Source organism: Anas platyrhynchos, chromosome 6, assembly GCF_047663525.1.
Source record: "Anas platyrhynchos isolate ZD024472 breed Pekin duck chromosome 6, IASCAAS_PekinDuck_T2T, whole genome shotgun sequence".
Taxonomy (NCBI): domain Eukaryota; kingdom Metazoa; phylum Chordata; class Aves; order Anseriformes; family Anatidae; genus Anas; species Anas platyrhynchos.
Window position 1 is genome coordinate 12,475,965 of NC_092592.1, and position 20,710 is coordinate 12,496,674.

Consider the following 20,710-nt stretch of genomic DNA (forward strand, 5'->3'; position numbering starts at 1 on the left):
TTAAAAAATAAAAGAAAATTAAGGCATTTATTCAATTAACCTCCAGAGAGTAGGTCTGTACCAGCACTCAGGACACTATCCTTCTGGCTATCCCTTGCACACTGTAAGTTTAAAGAGCTATTTTCCAGGCACTACTTTATGTTCACTGATACCCAGGATCAAAAGACTATTACTAAATAACAGATCTTTTTAAGGATGGGAACAGGAATGAAGGGGGAAGAATTAATGAAAATATGAATTTTTCTAATTTGTCCCAAGTTTTTTATTTCAGTGATGCACTTTTTAAGTGAGACTTTGACAAGAAAAAGAAAAAGTCAACAGAATATTTAGATATTTGTGGCTTCCTTGGGTTTCATTTGAAAACTTAAGTCAGCAGGGTCTCATCATCATCATCACCATCCACATTCAGGAACAGAGGCAAAAAATAATATGGACATAAGTGTCCACATGAAGAGCAACTGCTGAGTATATCCCTATACTATACATGGAGACTGAAGAAGCTTTATACTCTTAGGAGCTATTTTATTAATTTCAGAGATTTCAGTATATTATTATTCACCTAGGATACAAATTCAACCATCCTGTGGCAGGAAAATGAGGCTCAGAATGAGCTGCATTCTGTTGGCACCTGTTTTTCAACAGTCTGTCACGTTACCACTCTGACAAAATTGATCTGTGACAAAACTATACCAGAGTTAACTTTAATAAATTCCACTGCTTAAGTAAAAACAGCTTTGACTACTGCTTTTGAACACCTGGAGGTCAATTTATGTTCTTGTTTCTGCAGTCTTATACAATTGCCTCATCTGATAGCTCTGGGAATTTTTATTTTTTTTTTAATCTTATTCTCTCAATTTTCGCAGCATCCCTCAGAGACAAATAAATGTCAAAAGCAAACACAAAGTGGTGTTCTGTTCCAAAAAGTGACTCACTAAAACATTGCAAGATTACACATTTACTCTGTCTCTCTGTTTTACCAACCAAGTTTGTGTTATTTATAAGAAATGTCTTTGTTTTTTTATTTAGCTGTTGCTCTGCAAATTCAACCTCAAAAATTAAGCTTTATTCCTTCATTGTAACTGATTATTAGTAGATGTGGCTCTCTGCAGTTCATTACTGTCCATACCCTTCTCCAGACACTCCTTTAGCAATGGGGCCTCACTGATAACAGACCCCTTGATCATGCAAAGAGCCAGGGGGAATCTTACTTGCTCTACAGCAGACGTTTGCTCCTGATACTCACACTGCAAAACTAACGTCTGTATTTATCATTTCTCACAAAAGCAGATCTGCCAGCTATGAAGGTGATACATTTTTGCTTTCCTCAGGGTCCTCATGCACTCTATTTCTGAAGTTCAAAACTAGACCTCTTGCTTCTGAGGTAAAGAAATACACATTGCTAAAGAATTTAGAACTGAACTTGTATTCCAGGTCTCTTCCACCTACCACATTCAGATTCCTTATCAACTATGCTCATGATGCGACAACACAACTTGGGAATTATTCTAATCATATTCAAATTTGCTGAAATAGTTATTCACACCAGGAAGAGATATTCAGGGTTTGTCTGTATAATTCCAGAGAATCTAGCATGTGGCTACCTAAAGCAGTATTTTCAAGGTGTGTGCTCCCCTCCTCCTGAGATTTAAACTAGAGGTTACTGTCATGAGCCTTATTTCATAGCAAATACAAAAAACTAGGTTAAAGCATTATTAAGCTTGTACAGATAGGCACACAAATACACCATGAGAGAACTGAATATGATAAAAAGATTGTACTTTTCTCATTATTTGTTCTGTTGCCACACTCTGAACGTGAAAGAGTAATTCTTTTAAACAAAAAATATACAATTAATGTAACATAATTAAGAACTGAAGACTGTCATAAAGAACATTCAAAAGGGCTGAATCTGACAACACGTTCATTCTTTTGCATTTTGTAATCCATTCAGTGAAAAGGTCATTTCAGACTGATATAGCACACTGCTTTTTTATTGTAGCACACACAACAAACAGACTGAGAAAGAAAATGAATGCTGCGATATTGTAGATACCATTTGGCCAGCTATTACCTCAAAACATCCTTATTAAGCTAAATTAGCTTCTTAAGCATTTAACCAAATACACACAAAGTTCCTACATGTACTGGATCCCATTCCAAGATGGGGAACCATTACAGATTTTCCCAGAACAATTTAAGAAATCCTGCTTTGGATTTTCAGCCTGGGACAGCAATCCCAGTTCTCCGTGTTCTGTCCATCCCCCTGCATTATGATTAACAGAACTGAAACTGAAAGCCACTTAAAGTTTTGCACAATTCTGGACTTTCTTTAAAGGATAAAGCCTTCCTCAAAAGAACAAGGGTATTCTATTGCAGAAGTCAGCATACGTTAAAGCTAAACATGAAATAGGCCTACTAAATTTCAAGCTTAGCAAACTATATCTTTTCTTAAAGAAACAGGTCAAGAGTCCCTTTCTCCTCAAAGAGAGGCAATAAAATGAAAGTGTATTACCTATTAACTCCTGCAGCAAGAGTTGTTCACACTGCTGTCTCAACTTGGCAAACAATCAGGCTCAGCCCACGTTAATTAACAGCAGCAGAAGCCACTCACAACAAAGACAACACTGAGATATTTCAAAAAGAGTTGGAAGGCTTTGGGCCACTCCTACGTGGCTCAGATATAGCAGCTCTGCTGTAAGAGATTGCCCATGGAACACATCCTAGCATCAAACGCTATCTCAAGCAATGGCGAAGCAAGCCTAGGATACAATCTATGCTACCGAGGCTACTGCCCTTGTCAGAAAAGTTGGTATTTTATTAAAGAGGAGGAACTAGGTTTAATGTTATATTTGCCCTTAGCTTTTTCACACAAACAAGCAGCAAATCAAGAAAGAAACCTTGCTTCAGGGAGGAGCTGTAGAAATGCTTCAGGAAGCAAGGCAACAGGTAGATTTGGGTTCTTACACAGGGATGCAATTTGTTGATAAGGTGTTGATAGCTAAGATAACAACTCATGCTCCTGAAGTGATGAATGTGAATGCAATTAGCACTCTTTCCCCTCCCTCATATGGAGTATCTCTGCCTTTTTCCAGATTCACAGAGATATTTTTAAGCTCTGGATATGCAACATATGTCCAATCATTTATACATCTGATCCTTGCTTGGTCTGCATGATAAGCAGCTTCATAATGTGAAATCAAGAAGACACTGTGCAGGCCTGAACTACCATCTTTGATGGAGTTACCAATTGCAAGTCCCCAAGGGAGGGGCAGCTCTATTAGAAGACAGTTGTGATCTCCTTTCTCTGTCACCTGTCACTGAGCAGGATATTTAACCCTGTGTCAGTAAGAAATTGAAACCTTATCAGCTAATTAGCTTATGAACTTCCAACATACCAGGCAGGGGTTATTTGCTTCTCTGTGTTGGTTTGCTGTCACCCTACTCTTTTTTTTTTTTTTTTTTTTTTTTTTTTCCCCTCATAGGTTAAAGACCAAGGGTATTCTCAGTGATAAGCAAAACAAACACACAAACAAAAATTCTTAGATAACCTTGCATATCAATTCATGGGTTGGCACACGACCCTAGTGTGACCACACAGGAGGTGGGCATCAATTCAGACCATTTGGAGTTTTTAGGATGTTGACCTCTAGGGAATAGTGAAAAGAAGTTAGATTTTTCACCTCCATTCTGTATCAGACCCCGAATTAAGATATTTCCTTTGTTTACCTGAAACCCAGATTTGCTGCATCCTAAAACTCTGCTTTGCCATGGGCTGACAGATGCTCTCAATTTCTTATACACAAGTCAGTCCACCCCATAACAGTATTAAATAATTCTTATACACAAGTCAGTCCACCCCATAACAGTATTAAATAATAGTAAATAGTATTGCCTGTCAGATCAGCCACCAGGCAAGCTAGAGAAGTAGAGAATGCTGATTTTTAAATTCTAGTGCACTACAGGTGTGGTGCAGCTCAAAGTTGCAAATGACTCTGAAACACAAGCAGGAACAGGATTGAACAGCAGCTGAGCACAGATTGCGTGGTGGAGGGAGATGTCCGGTTGGTTAAACGTGAAGCTAGAAGCAGAATTGCACAGGAGTGAATTTGCACTTGAGATAATTAGCTCTTTGGAGAGCACAAACAATGTCTGTACAAGCTAAAAAATGGTATAGTCATAAGTACAAGAAACGCCTAATATCACAGCTCTGCCAGTATGCCTCAGATCTGATCATCAATATTAGATATTCTCTAAGGCTATAGAAACTATGAATAAAAAAGTCAAGAAGCAACGGATAGGCCAACCTCATTATAAAGCACGGTAACTTGCACTCAGACACTCAGGTTTTAGCATCTGGGACCTACTAAGCAGACAAAAACAACTGGAAGAGAGCAACATGATAAGCTCATCATGCAGTATCATTTAGAATTCCTGACCATCCCAGTCTCATCAAATTGAAAGCATTTCTGCCCAGTAGGTAAAAATATCCATACTAATATAAGATGAAAATGAAAAGTACCTCTACTTTTTGTTTGGCAATTTGAAAATGTATTTAAATGCAACAACTTGATTGAGAGGTAACGTCCTCAAAGATATACAAGTCAGATCTATTAAGTACTGCTTCTTTATCAAGTACAGATACTTTTCTTCCCACCTCTGTTGCAACCTCTCATCTGGAATAGGCACTACCCACCAGCACTCATCTCCCTATCAAAATCTGCAGCAGCAGCAGCCAAGTGATAAGTCTTCATGTTTACCTTTAAGAATGTCAGTTGTTTGTGCTGTCAGTGCTCAGGTTTTATCACCATTTCAGTAACACTGAAATTGAGTCCTGGGAGGAGGGAGCCTGAATTATGTGAGAATAGTTAGATGCAAGGACAGCGGTATTTTTGTGACTGAGAAGTCAGCTGCAATGCTAGCATTTACTATACATTTGAGCCAGCCATGACCATAAAAGAAAACCTGATGGCATGATGATAACCAATTTGATTGCAGATTTTGTGTGCACAGAGAGCTATGAATACATTCAGCATTTCTCAGATTTCCCCTATATCCCACACATGGCCTGCAGAGTAGAAATAGTGAAGTACATGTAATTTTTCAAGCCACATTCCTCTCTGGAAGAAAGCAAAGCACTCCAAGACCTTTGATGGGCTCTCTAAATTTTTGTTTGTTTGTTTACATCTACTTGAAAGTAGGAATTCTTAACTGTACCTTGTTTGTCTTTCTTGAGCAGAGTCAGCTTAGTGATTGATCTCATCACTGGAGGGGTAAAGCAAATGGATAAAGACCTGACTGTAAAGAGATTTTGAGAAATTAGAACACCAGTGAGTACAGAGGAAAGGAGAAGGAGAAGGAGAAGGGAAAAAGGAAAAGGTGCAAATAAATGAACAGGCCCAAACCCTCTAGGAAGGAAAAGTCACGGATATATACAGAAGGGTAATACTCCAACAGATTTATTTTTATTTATTTATTTATTTATTTATTTACAGATGACTTGTAGAAGCCAGAAATACAAAGCAGGAACTCTTTCCTGAAATCTGAAAATACAAAATATTTTTTTTAAATTCTTCCTACTTTTTCAAATGCGTGAATTGAATTAGAGAACAAGAATAAACACAAATCAAAGAATTCCTGTATTTCAAATGCAGTAAACCAATAAGTTTGGAGAGAGCTGAGCCTACCTGAGCTCATTCTACTTCACCTTCTACTTATTAAGGAATAAAATAGTTATGGTACAGCTTTTCTTGTCCCCAAAACCCAGAATATCTTAACATTTCTATGTTAACATTTGTATTCAGCAAGCAATATTAGAAAGAAAATCATGAAAAGATAAATTTACACACAGATGAAATATTAACAACACTCTTGTCTTAACTGCAAGAAACTTCTGATACTGACCATCATGTTGGGTGTTAAAACTGGATACTGCTCTGAGTTGCCAATGAGCAGGTTAAGACTAACAAAAGGAAATACTAGGAGAGGGTATTTGTAACTGGCACATGCAATTTCTCTAGAATAGTGTATGGAAAGATGAAAGATTTATCAGAAGATTCATATGTAGTAAAAGGGTCAGTGGATTGACACAGAAATGAGGTCAGTAATTCACAACATTCAGAAGTCCATTTTCCTTGCAAGCTTAACTCTTCCCCTTGCAAGCTTAACTCTTCCCAGAAGACGAAGGAAATAAAAGAAGGAGGCTTCAGTGAATGCTGTTCCTATCTGCTGAACTATGTATTACCACTGCACTCCCCATGTTATGGGCAGATTTATTCCACCCTCATTTTACAGAGAGAAAACTGAAACACAGAGCAGAGTACACATATCCCTCAAGAGGACAGAGGCCCTTCATGGCTGTTAGGAACCAGGTTACATGAACATAACCTGCAAATGAAGGCTCCCAGCTGGACCCCATCATGGCTACATACCCACACTCAGGCTAAGAAAACACCTCAAGAACTCAACGGGGGAAACACAATGTCTGTGAAAGGTTCCCAAGCAGCAATTCAGTTCAGGCAATTAGAGGAGATCGATACAAGCACTAAGATAATCAGGTGGGCAAAAATCTGCAGCACCAAGCCCTCAGGTAAAGAGCAGTTGGAGAAGAGTTCGATTAAACCTTTCTTGTTAGCATTTCCATATATTAATTCCCAATAGGAAATTAATACTGTTCAAGAAGAAGTTAGTATGTTGTGACTAGTTGTTGTGTATGTTGTCACAACTAGTTGTTAGTATATGTTGTGACTATGGTCAAATTAATTCTTAAAAACAACGATGCAGAATATTTGTTTACTGGATAGGAAGAATCTGGGCTAAATGAGGCCTCACAGTACTACTTCCATTGTTCTTGAAATGGATAAGAAGGAAAGGAGGGTGTGTTTGACAGAAAAACATGTTCTGTTCAAGCATACTTCCATGTGTGCAAGGACAGCACAAGGCTTCCTCCTGATGTGTCAAACTCAACAGAAGTTCTGCAGAACATTTTGACAGCATCTTACACTGTCCCCCCATATGAAAGCCATTGTTTGATTTCCCTGTAACTGAAGCTTCCACAGCTGGTATTTTGCTATCATTTGGCTTTCCTTCTTTTCTGTAAGGCACCAAGGTATCCTGCTAAAAGAAAGCATTAAATTATTATTACAGCTGTGCCCACAGGTATCTAGAGCACTGTTCTCAGGGTAACAGATTTTGTTATAAATTATTAGATTACTGTGGGCATCTGTTACTATGTTGAAAGAAAAAAAATCTACCTCTCTCCTGTATGTAACATAATAAAAAAGCTAACTAAAACCCATGATACACACTACTAAACCAAATCTTTTATTGTCTACCAGTTGGTAATCTGATTTGCAAATTAACAAAATCCAAAGGAGCACCTGACATGATAGGCAAAACTTTTCAGCTATCCTCAGTTTAGAAACAATTTTGCCTCACTACTGTGATTAGGAGGTGTGATATTTTGGTTTTATTACTACAGTAGCTAGTGTGGAATCTGTATAATTACTTTACATTTCTTCTACTCCTTGTTCTTATTGTCCCCACCTGAAACCACATTCTTATGACATAACCACCTCCACAGCAGCCATCTGTGATGCCACAATTTGATTATGACTACAGTCAGGAAAGCAGCAGCAGGAGTAGATGAATTCTCAAATACTGAGTTCCTTTTCTTGCAAAAGTATTTGGACATAAAAGAAAAACATGAAATGAGAGAAGGACAAACAATGTAAAAACGTCAGCAGAATGGCAGCTAAACAATATGCTTTTCAAAGTTTACCACCAGGAGTTAGTAATTCTGTCAGGAAGTTCACAGTTGTGTGATGAAATAGGACTACTCCCAAGAAAAAAAAAAAAAAAAGTTTTTGACAAGCCACCTACTGGTAAAAGTAATATACTTGGGAATTTAATGGATTCTTTTACACTAAAAGATTATATGATCTCTTGCTAGGAATACTTTATTTATTATAATTATTATCATTATTATTATTATTATTTTGCCAATGCTTTTCTGGGAATATTCACACTTAATTTCCACACAACTACTAAGAGGCACAGACACTTCAGTACTGTAATAAATTCTAAAACATCTATGAAATCTTCATTCTTGAAAATTATGATACCTGACCCTACTGGAGAAGCATGCTGTGTAGTTAGGATACAGGCTAAGGAAAAAAAGAAAAAAAAAAACACTTTCCCAGTGTGTGCCTGTGGGTAACAGAATACAGACCAGAAGAGGCTGAAGGAGAGCAACTAGGTCAGGGAAGAACAGCAGCAGAAAGAGGATGATCTAGAAATTAAGTGATGTCACCATCACGGACCTACCCATTTGCATCTTCAGCTAGTGATTTCACTGAACCTACAAAGCCACTGTTTGCACAGCCTGAGACCAACATAGTAGCAGTGGCTTGCTACTCTATCCTTTGGACATCTCTGCCGGCCTACAGCTGAAAGCAACACCATTCTGTTACTTGTGGTTACTTTTTTATCTCCATCTTTCCTGGAAATGAGGCAATGAAGAGGTTAAAGAGGAAGGTGAAACATAACAAATGATCTGTGCGTCTATCAGATGCAATGTAAAAATCTCTGTTGCATAAAGGAAATTGAATGAATCTGAAGTCAACACATCTCTCCTCCCCCTTATTGTTGTACTAAGAGCAATGTAGGGAGTATGAGTCACAGCTGCTCTGAAGTATAGTGCTTTTAGATGTAATAGCTGGGAACCAGTTCCCTCCCGATGAGCAAATGCCTTCCTAAGACTTGATCTAGCCCTCTGGCTGCTAAAGGAAAAAGGCCAAAACCCTGTAGCTGCCTTAAAAGCCTAAAGCAAAAGTCTAGATCAGTGCATTTTAAAGACAACAGGTGAGGAGTTAGGCTTGTAGGGTTTTGAAACAATGAGTGCTAACTTGCAATGCTGTGAAGCTAGAACTGCACAGTCCCCAGGCTGGTAGAATATAAACAAACCAACAGAGCTAAGGCTGTGAGTGTGCATTAGCTCATTCCACCTCGGTAATTTTAACTGCTGGAAAATCCTGGCTCAGGAGAGCAACAAAACAATAGAATGCATCAAAAGTAAGTACAGTCTCTCATAATGAGGCTGTATTACTTAGCCTTTACCCAACTCTCCTCCACAATTAAAGTGCATTATTAACCAATACACAACAGCAACTTGGTGATGTAAGTACCATAGTACCTATTCTTAGAGATGAGTAATTCAAGGCAGAGAAATTAAAGCACAGAAACTAGGAATAACTGAGCAGCTACCGCTCGCACTGCTGAGGGCACAGGGGTATTAAACTCACCCCTCAATTATCTGAATACAAAGACTTCAGAGAGAAGACTGAGTCTGAGGTTTGTGTCCCATGGTACTGGGGTAGATGTGAAAAGAAACCTTACCAGTCCAAACAAATGTGGTTCAACATCAAAGCAGTTATCAAAAAAGACCTCTGTTTCCGTGATTAATTTAATGCTATATTTAAAAATCCAGTTCTTTCATAGCTGCCTTCCATTTCCACAGCATCCAAGCAGCTGATAAACCTCTCCCCATATCTCTCCAAGGTAGGAAGGGACTCTTTCTTTCAGTTAAAATGAATGGAGGAGTAACTGACAATAGGAATGTTCTCTGTGCATTCCCTGTCTGTTTTAGTGCAGAACAAAAATAGACCAGCCCAAGCCAGCCTGCGCATGCTGCTCTACTCCCAGTCAGAAGAGACTAACCAGGACAGCTCATCACCTCAGTAGGAGGTGGAAATTTCTGGCTGCAAGGCAGTAATTTTTTAAGCTCTGAAGCTCTTGGCAGCTGCTCCTGTAACTAGAGTCCATGTGACCAGGCCAAGGTCACATGGAGAGTCTGATGAGGGTCTTAGGGTCTGCAGTAGCACTCTACCACTGGCTGGTTCAAAACAGATTGTAACATCTCTTTTCTTATACTGAACAAAGCCAAGACTTCCTGAACCACATAGCGAACTGCCAAAGCCCCCTTCTTGTCCCAAAGCTTTGACATTTGAAGTTGCAGCTTCCCATGGCATTGTTAAATTGCCATTATACCATGACAAGGCAACAACTGCTCTGGGAGTCTTTCCACTTCTCCTCCACCAGGTATTTTCTTTGTCTAATAGCCTTGTCACCCAAATCAAACCAGTGACTGTCATTGCATTACGCATACTGTGGAAAAAGTTTCAAATGGGTATCTGGCAAGCAAGTCATAATTAATGCTTGGATTGGATAAACTGGTAAATGTGTACTTAAGGGACAAACATAGTTTTGCAACTATGTTCCCAAATGGAACAGAATACTCTCCTCCCTCTCCTGCATAACAACAGCAAGAAGAACCTGTATGAACCCAAGCTTCGTTTTCTATTGTTACAGCAGCTGCAAGAGCAGTCTGTGAGCTCTTCTGATAGCTGTAAAGTGCTTCCATATTGGTAAGTGCCTTATATTTCTCTAAGTACAAATAACATCAATTTTATAACAGAAATGAAAGAATAACGAGTATCATCATAACTTCCACCAGAGTAAGTTTGTCAGCTACAGTGGAGAGAGGAATTAACTGACAGCATAGCTACAGATAAACATTTCCCAAAGTGTACATAATGCCATTAAAGTACATGAGGAATACTGTACTCTGAGAAAGACAGGAAAGAAAAATCTCCACCAAGCCCATTACATATTACAGCCATTGCAATAATTTACTGATATTTGGGACATGCAGCTTTGTTATCCCTGTCACAGAGTGAGACTGATTTCTCTCACAGAACTTAAGCAATCAAACTTGTCAAACTGACAACACTCAGAAAAGTTAAAAAAAAAGAAAAAAGAAAAAAGAAAAAGGAAAAAAAAAGGTGTTTTTAGCACCAAGCTCCACCTCTCCACTTGATGAAGAAACAGTAAGGTTGCTTTTGGCTGGCCATAGGCTGGCCATAATGACCTTCAGTCTTTGGACCTGATTTTCCACCACTGCCTTTTATACTAGTTTACCAAGTTTTGGCATATGGACCATCCTCAGTGTTAATAAAGACTCCCTTCCGTTGCTCCTCCCCTGCCCTTGTTAATTACAATCCAGAACAGAAGAATAAATGGGATACAGGGACTTGTATTGACCCTTAGAATTGGATGAAGTTCAGTGGTTCCTAAGGCAAGAACAAAATCACTGAGCTACAGTGTCCTAAAGAGCAGCAAATTGCTATGGCTGAAGTCACTGATGCTCTCCTAAGCATGTGGAAGAGCAGACAATTGCAGCTGCATCATGGAAGAAGGTATACAATCCATGCAAAGATCAGCCTGCATCTGCAATTTGAAAGAAACTCATAGGTGGTGCTATAAGCCAGAGAATAGCAATGGAAAAATAAATAGTTTACTTTGTGCAAAGAGATGTAACTTCCAAGGATGGGTTTTGAGAGGCAACAATGCATTTTCTCTAACGTGAATCTTCTGCTGCACAAGTTCTAGAAGCCTTTGTCCTAGATACCAGGACAATAAATATCTGATTGTAACACTAGAACAAAAAAATAATTGTATAGACTTTGCTCAAGGCAAGGAATGATAAATGGCCCAGCAAAGCATTTCATTGTTGCAGAATACTACACACACTCCAACCAAAGAAAAAAAATACTACAGAGATTAAAATTCTGAAAGAAACACAGATCTTGCAAAAACAAATCTTAATGAGCTACCTTGCTGCAGGCAGCCTTTGTGTCTATGATTAATTCGATGTTTCCTCTCACATATATTTTAGGAAGGCGAAAAATGACTGTAACTAACTTTCTAAAAGGTGAACATCAAAGCTTTCAACTGGTATCATTTCAGATCCCAAATTTGTAACACTACACATATATGCACAGGTGAGCGATTAGCAGCAGGTTTTAAAGAAAAGACTGATGTTTTAAAAAAATCATTAGTGATTAAGTATTTTGATTTTTTAATGACCAACTTTTAACATCCTCACCTAGATCTGTTTTCTGAGGGTTAGCAATTCCTTCTGGGGGGGGCCCTGGCAGCAAGTCCATCTGAAATCCTGAGTGAGTTACAACTTTCAGAAACCCCAACCAAAATCCTAGGAAAAGCAATAGTCCTGATTTTCTGCTCTGTATTGTGCTATTCTAAATGGAGCTTGTAAAGCACAATGTTATAAACAAAAATACTAGTCTCAACTGCATTTCATGTGCTGTTGCAAAGACATCAGCTCCTACAGGGAAAAAAGGGAAGCAGACCTGAGGATATGGCAGGCAAGTGAAGAATGAATTAAATTTACTGTGAAGAATTGGGTCTCTTGTGATAAAAACATCATCTCAGTTTAAAATGAGGCATGTATCACAAGCTCTCTCTTGTGACCCAAGTAAGACTTTCATACAGTTGTGCTATCTCCAGGTTTTCAGAGTTTAGGGTCCCGATGTGCCTTGCAATTTACAAACACAGTGGCTGATAACTATGACTTTATGTATCCTAGTGCTCCTACCATTGCACCTACAAGTATACATAAGGCAGTCACAGCAATTACAAAAGCCTGAAGTAGGTGGGGTGAAGGGATGCAAGACACGGACTCCTGATGGCTCTTGAACAGGAGACATTTATTGCCCTTTTTCACTACTACATATACTTTCCCCATAGCCCCATGTGCTGTCCATGTGCCTGAATCTGTTACACAATTGGTTAGAGACCCTCAGACATACACCTTGAGCCAGCCAGCAATTGGCCACTGCCCCAAAGCTCATCTTTAACACTGCAGCCAATTTACTTTATCTCAACCTTGCTCAAGTTTTCGTTTCTACCACTTGTTTCCTCATTATCTCTAATTCATGGACGTGTGAAACAGTGTGGAGCTACCTGCAAAATCCTTTCCCATGGTGGAGGAGGAAAGAAATGCTGGGCCAGATACAACCACAGACATCTGTACCATATGGCTGTTTCCAACTCTGCTGTTAGCAGCTAAGCTGTAGAGCAAGAGCCACACGTCACACAGAGAAGAGAGGACAGCAAACTCAGCAAAAGCCTGTACTGAATTATGTTCCACAACAAATACAGTAATACCTGGCTCTTTATATCTTTTCTCTCTATTCAGTCTGGACTTACAAAACTATTCTTTTGGCCTTTCATTTAGCTATTTGGAGAAGATTCCAATAGCATCAGAATTTGTCACTTCTTCTCACACTTGCCCTTCAGACTTGCGGTGGAGTTCAGCACTCTGTTCCACTCTAGGCTGCAGTGTACTAGGATGGGAGCTGAAATTCAAGATCTGTTGGGAGAATTTAAGTATGTCTCAACATATCTCAATTTTCTCATCAAAAACTGACATATTTTAAAAGCACTCGATGCCTTCAGATAACCTGAGCTTACATGACTTCATTCAAATGGCCTTTCTTACTGCTTTATGTTCATGCCATTGCCCTTTTACCAGTTTATAGAGTTGGTGCAAACCATCTACAGTGAACATCTTAAGGAGAAGTATTACTACTGCAGAGCTCCACAGATGATGTTATTAGAGATCTGATTCCCCTAGCAAGTACATTGCAACCTTAATAAACCATGTATTTGCATCAGGGGATTATTTCTATGACTGCAGGGGAATGGACTCAATTAATAGGCTTTTTCCATCCCTGACTGTTGTAATCACTGGAGCAATTCTGTACTGCAAAAAAAGTAGCTCCAGAGTAACATATTGATGTGTTTTTTTGTCTTTTAAAACAAGTCACTTATTTTATGGCTACAGCAGATGCACTTTCCTTGCTCAGATTTAAGAACAGGCTGGTTATATTTCTCTTTATTTTTGCTAGAAGCTTTGTATTTTGTGTTCAATGGCTCAGGACAGGGCTGATTTAATTCCATAAACTATGGTTGATCTGTTTTGTTTTTGTTGAGCAATAGCTCACAAAAATAATCTCTATGACTGCAGCAGTTGGGCAGGATTAGAAAGTTAAAGGTTTGATGTACATGTACAAAGGCATGTACCTTTATCGTTAGTTCTATGTGCCTCCATTATCAGAGGGTAATTCAGATAATCTTCTCTTTGAATGTTACATAAACAATTCCTTGCACCTTTTTTCCTTGGTATAAGTAATGGAATTTTATCCCCTCTGCATGAATGGAAATATATTGAGAACTCCTACTGAGAAAATTAAGCAGTCCCTTACTTTGGCTGTAGGGTGCCTGATCTGAACAGCTACTCAGGAATCCTCCCGTACCAGCCAGCACCAGTTGGCACCATTCTGGCTGTGTCAAACAAGCTGCCAGCAGCAGAGTGAACTGAAGGATCTGCTCTCACACCTCCTGGGAGGTTCTCGTTTTCTACGGCAATGTAAGGGCATACTGGAAGACTCAGGCAGGGTGGTTTGTACTACTAATGCCTCTAAACAGCTTATTTCAAGATACAGTGCTATCAGACTCTTGATAGCCCTTCCCTCTCACAAATTCAAACTCATCTACCTCCTCAGTGAAAAGCTGTATTTAAAATTTGGACAACTGTGAAGCTAGGTAGCCAACACGCATAAGCAGAATTTTGCTCTTCAGCCATATTTGTTCCTGGTGCAGGTGTACTGTTAAAATGAGTCAGTTCCCTTGGTCTCTTTGCTCTTCATAAGTGTCTCGGCGTAGGAAAGTGAGACCTTACTCAGCCAGAGTTCTGAAGGTCCTGAAGAAACTTTTCTTGAATAGTGAAATTTCAAAGAATAAAAATTGTAGAGCATATACAAAGGTACTTCTGCGACAGTCAAACGGTTCAGACCTACAGCTTTATTTGCTGACTAGTTTTTGCTTTTCCCCACAACTGCAAATTCTATCTCTCCTGAGTTACCACAGAAATACTAATATATCATTTCTCCCAGTCACAAGGGAAGCTAATAGACCTCAAAATAGAAGCTATCTTTTCCCAATTGAAAAATTCTGTTCCTGTTGTCTCTTCATTTCCATAAGCTTATAATCAATCTCCCAAAGCAGAATATCATGCCCTTCCTTCTGGTTCTTCATTCACTCAGAGTGAATTAAGCCCTCTGAGCTAAAGAGGCTGAAAAGTCCTTCCCCAATCCTAGACTATCTTTCTTTCTCTTTCAAAATAGTCATCTTTATGCAGTTTTCCCCCTCACACAGGTGATGTGATGCATTTACATTTCTGTTTTATTTCTTTTTTGTTGTTTTTCTTGTTGCTTGTGGTTTCTACAGGCCTTCTACAAACTCCAGGCCTCAGGACATTCCACTTCCCAGCTGACAGAAATACAGCTTGCTTTAAAAAATAAATATATAAATAAAAATAATCAAATGCCTTGTTCCAACCTCCCCATTTCAATAGTTAATAGAGCCTTCCCCTTCTCCTTTTATCATTTTTTCTCAAAATTTTCTTTCTTCCCTTTATTCCTGGGCTCTGATGGCAGCTGCTGTGTTTTATTTCATATTTTACAGCCAGGTATCCTGTCTTACAATTCAGATGAGAGGGGTGGATAGCTTTCTTAGCAGTAAATACCTAGGAAGGTGCCAAGGTAAACCTGTTCCATCTCTGTCGCCCTTTTTATTCTTCAGTATAGAAGGGCAGTGTCAGAGATTTCCATTCAGAACACTGCTAGATTCACTGATTTTAGAATCAATTCTATTGATTTGTTGATTTTGGAGGTAAAAAATAGGATATGTTTAATTTACAAAAAATATTTTTTAATTTAAAAGAAGTGGTCTGCTCCATGCATTATATCCACTAGCTTATTGAGTAGAAGGTTAGAAGAACCTGTTCATCAGTTCAGCAGAACTTTCTGTTTCACAGTGTTTCTTTAACCTGCTTTGTAAATATTTAGGATTCAGAGACTGCTGGGGTGTAATTTAAATTACAGGGGGTATTCATTTGTCTGTTGAGTGATTTAAGCAATTGTGAATGCATCAGGGCACTAGAAAATATAATTCATTTTATTAGAAAAAGATACCAGAAATACATGTAATTCAAACACCATTAAAGAAGAAGGATATCTGTGAATGAGAAGCACAAAATCTTTGTGAATAGTTGACTGTCAGTAATCACTTTTTTAAATCTCCGATGCTGCCCCATCATGTCCCATGCAAAAACAGTTCCCTGAGGATCTAGAAATTCTGACTGAACTTGCTTCCAACAAAACAAAATAAGAGCTGGTTAGCTATCACAACAGCTACAAGGGCAATATAAAAAGGCTGAACATTTCCTTTCATCAGTCTGAGCAGGCAGAATTAGAGGTTTTTCATGATTTCTCATATTTTTTACTATTTTTTTTCCTCTTACACCCTCATCCATTAGAAATATTAAAAATAAGGTAAAACCCTTGCACTTGAGACAAATTAATATATGAAGTAATCCCATTGGACAGGTTCAGAAAGCATGGAAAAAGAAGCTAAGATACATATTCAAATTTCAGGCTTTCTTCAGACCTTTCTTGAAATACAAACAATAAAAATGGCTGTTTTGCTTTAAAAAGAACACAAGTATGTTTACAATATTCTTCCAGTGGCTTACCCATTTGAACTAGGGACGAATTACCAGCACTTCAGTTACAACTCCTAAAGGATGGATGTCCCTACCTACTCTGCCATCAGCATTTGAACTCAAAGTGATAAGCATAACACTTCTTCAGCACTGAACTGTGTAACAGAAACCTAATCTCAAAGGAAAGCACTTTTGAGAAATATACCTGGTGCACACTGCAAACTGTCATTTGATTGGACTTCTGCTGGACTTTTGGGCTCCCTCCAATATGCTTGGATTTAATGTAGATATGTATTAAGCTAAAGCAGAGCTGAGTTAGACTCCACTTGACTGACTGCAGGCAAACACCAGCCTATGCAAAAAATCACCTTCCCAAGTAACTGATTGTTATGGTTGGGCTGGATATAACATGGTATTGTATAGTCTTTAAATGAAATGCAGCAGTGAAGCAGACAATATCCACTGCAGGATAATGGAGATTTATATACTCCAGACAGCCCCAAATCTATTTCCTGAAAATACCAGGAGTGAAAATTGAATCTGAAGTCACAAGAGTCACACTTCTTTTAACCATCAGTTAGGATAGCTATTATTTATTTATATATATATATTTATATATATATATAAGTGTTAAAGGAGAAAAAAAAAAAAAAAGACCTCTGGAGTCTTTTTTTCTTCCTTCTGCCTTTTTTTTAACTTTTCAGGTTTCTCTACCTATTGTCATGTGAAGTCTATTTATTTTCTGAATTTGTTTTCTTACTTTTGGAGTGGATACACAGGTTTGTTGTCACAGGATTGCTTTAGGAGCTCTTTTATCAAAAGTTCATTCAGAACTGTCTAGCTGCAGAAACACTGCTGTGCTATAGGAACCTTGTTCAAAACTAGAAGAGAGTGAATGTACAGTTTCCCTATATTTATTCATTTACAATAGTTTTTTTCTAAAACAACTGGAGGACTTAACCATACAAATCCCTTTGACTCTCAATGGGATTTGTTCTAAATTCTCTAGATGCTTTTGACATTCTAAAGCCCAGTCCTATAATAACTCTGCTTTATGTTCTACAGTGTTTTTATTTCACAATCGTTCTACTGAACTGACTTACAGGCATGCATATTTGCTGATCAGCACATTTTAAGGAACTCAGAGAATATGCATTAAATTCATTGTGTCACATAAGGTAATCATAAGTATTCACAACAGAATGTTTATGCATCTTCCACTTCCCCGGAGCACAACCTAAGGACATTAGAATTCAGGAAACTGACTGACGGATCAGCACAAGTCAAGACTGACTACGAGAAACATTTCATTGGATAGTTTCAAATCTCCACTCTTAAGTCGGAGGAAACTGTGGACTATTTGGAATAGAATATTAGCCACATTCAGTTTATTACCTTACACTCAGTAGGACAGTGTTTCTGATCAAATTTACCCCATTGAACACACTGAACTCCTCACCTCTGCTGAGCATTCCAGAACAGCAATACAGAAGCAGTAGGAAAGGTAAAACATAAAAGATCAGAAAAAGCAAAATCATTATACCTACCTTTCAGCTTTCCTACATTACAGTGCTCACCAAGTAAAGCTAAATGGCAACCAGTTGTGGTGGGGTTAAAACCTCAAAGATCTCAGGTGGAATTATCTGTACAGGATGCCTAGTGTGGAACATGAAGAAGCCTTTCATTTCTTTGTATTTCATGTCTAAAAATTAAACTGAGTTCGGCCCAGACTCACTGCAATCGATTAGACTGCTACATCCTGCCTCATGACTAGGTCTAAAAGGAATAATGTTTATACCCCAAATGAGACATAGCTATGTTTTTGTCCAACAAAGCAGCATTCTCTAGCACAGTCTGTACAGTTTTGAAGGTTTTAAAGCATCTTAAAAGAAAAACATTGAATAAATTGTCAAAATTATCAATTTAACTCAGTGGGATTAAAACAAAAAAGATGTTAGAGAAAATATACCCACTGATAAAACAATCACTTGAGCCTAGGAGATTGCAACCCAGCAAGCTATTCAGCTATTGCAAATAACACCCACTGACCTCTTCCCATAATATTTTAGTCAACGGAAAAATATGCAAAACTAAAGTAAGCAAGTTTTTAAATATATATTTGAATCAAGAGAATGTTTTAAGTCCTTTTTGTTTGTTTGTTTTTATTCAAGAATTATTATGTTCTATGTCAGTTAAGCTTGTACGCAGTGTAAGTGAAGAAAGCAAAGGTAACAAAAGGTTGCAGGTAAAAAGTATTCCAGTACTTCAGCCTAGAAAGCCTATAATTATAAAGCAAGACACTATCAATACACACTAAATACCTACATCATTACCTACCTTTTGGGGTAATTAATCAGATGGTAGGATTATTACCTTTCTCTTAAAGTCTAAATTTACTGTAGGCTATACGAAGCTAATTCAAAATCTCTGAGCAGTCTGGCAACACATTCATCTGGCTGTGTCATAAATAATATAAAACCTAAAAAGGCTTCAGCAACTTGTGTTGGTAAGCTTTTTAGAAATAAAATCATTTCTTACATTAGGGTCACAGTCAGTACTTTGTCTTTTACAGCTCATATGAGCTCATCTTGAGGCTTTCTCTTCCCCCCCCAATTACTGGTATAGATTTGACATTCAACTTTTTTTCTAATCTCCTAACTTAAAACAAATCCATTGAAATTAGTAACAATGAGTCTACGGAAATTGTCAGCAACTTAAACCAACAGGCAGGTGACCGCAATGGAACTCTGACCTCTCCCTGGTCAGCTAACTATGATCAAAGAGAAAATAGATCAATTTTAAGGTCATTAAAGGACAAGGGAAACACAATGGATATTGATTTAAGTGAAAACAAGCTTAGAGAAGCCTATTTGTTAATACAGTCATTTTAATGGAAGAGCTATTCAAGTGAGACAAGGCCCACCATATGCCCTTGGTTACAGAGGTCTCCTATTATTAGTGTACACGCTCGATTAACTACTTACTCAGCCACTCATCTGCAAATGACCAGAACTTTGTAACTGATCCTGGTGGGACCACCACGATTTCCCAGTTGCATGTAATTATTGAGTGTTTCATTATGGCATTCAGTTGTCACCTGCATGCCAAGGAAACCCATTTCATAACACAAATTGCTTTGCGATACTTCCTTTAAAATGTATTCATGTGAAGAGATGTTTTGTGAAGCAGAATTCTTAAAAATAACTATAATAGATAAGCAATTGGAGTGAATTAATTTTACCTGATTCAATTGGTAGCCATTATGATTACAAAACCAGCTCAGCTTGCCACAGAATTCTCTATTGATCCACTCTCATCTTGCAAGAAGGGTAGAGAAAGAAAAACGTTTAAGGATACCTTATTATCTTCCAGATTACAGATGAGGGCAGGAGCAGAGTGCAGTTTTCACTATATGCTAGCTTCAGTAATTAGTGTGTCAATAAAAGGAACAAAATGTAACAGAACTTGGAGAGTCACTTATTCCATATAAATAATGGTTTAGCAGCTATAGACAATTCCACTATTTAAAGTCTGAAAAAGACAAAATGGGGGTACTTTCAGGAATTCAGGCTACTTGTTAACTTTTCACAGAATACTCAAAGTAATTCTCAAGAGCCTGATATCAAAGCCAACATGTAAGATTTGAACTTCAGCAGTAAAGGCTACTTGGATTTAAATGTAACTCCAGTGTCACTCGCAATACAGTTTTGACATGGAAATGAGTATTTGTGTCACAGATTTACTTACTACAGTACAAGGAAAAGGTACATAATGATCCTGTCTTCCAAAACACAATTGCAAACTTAATTGCTCTTCTGAAATCACCCTGAGTTACACACTTGAACATTCTAAACTTGTACATTTTGAAGATATTAATACAGTTAAAATAAAGTCATTATCACAGTTTCAGAAAGACCGTGATGGAAAAATAAATCCTATAATGAATATCTGGCAGGAACAGATATAATGAAGCCAATACACTTAGTAGCCTAAGGATCGAAGGTGACCAGGGAATAAATAGCAATAGACTGGTTCACATTTCCCCTGTCTGTGGTCTACGTGACAGTAAATCTTTCTTGAAAGAGAAATTGCACCTGCCCATTTTCCTAAAAGAAGGTTGGGTCACCAAAAGTGATAAAAGGTCAACATCAATTTTTCTATATAACTGTCTGCTGCTAGAATGACACATTCATCAGCCTATTCTCTTAATGATGCAACATGATAGATATGGTTATTTCAATGAGTGCTATTCCTTCTTGGCTTTATGCCAAGAAACAGCTTTTGTCA

General features: G+C 38.0%; 1 protein-coding gene across 3 annotated transcripts in view; it reads right to left on the reverse strand.

The window, feature by feature from the left end:
- Positions 1–20,710, reverse strand: part of GRID1 (glutamate ionotropic receptor delta type subunit 1) — a 584,921-nt gene that overhangs the window by 555,844 nt on the left and 8,367 nt on the right. Inside the window, exon 1 of one of the 3 annotated variants that reach the window (XM_038181268.2) lies at positions 2,513–2,648. The exons of the other annotated variants lie outside the window; for them this stretch is intronic. The gene's annotated coding sequence lies outside the window, so the exon portion shown is untranslated. Of the gene's footprint in view, positions 1–2,512; positions 2,649–20,710 lie in introns of those variants that run through there. 3 annotated transcript variants of the gene reach the window in all.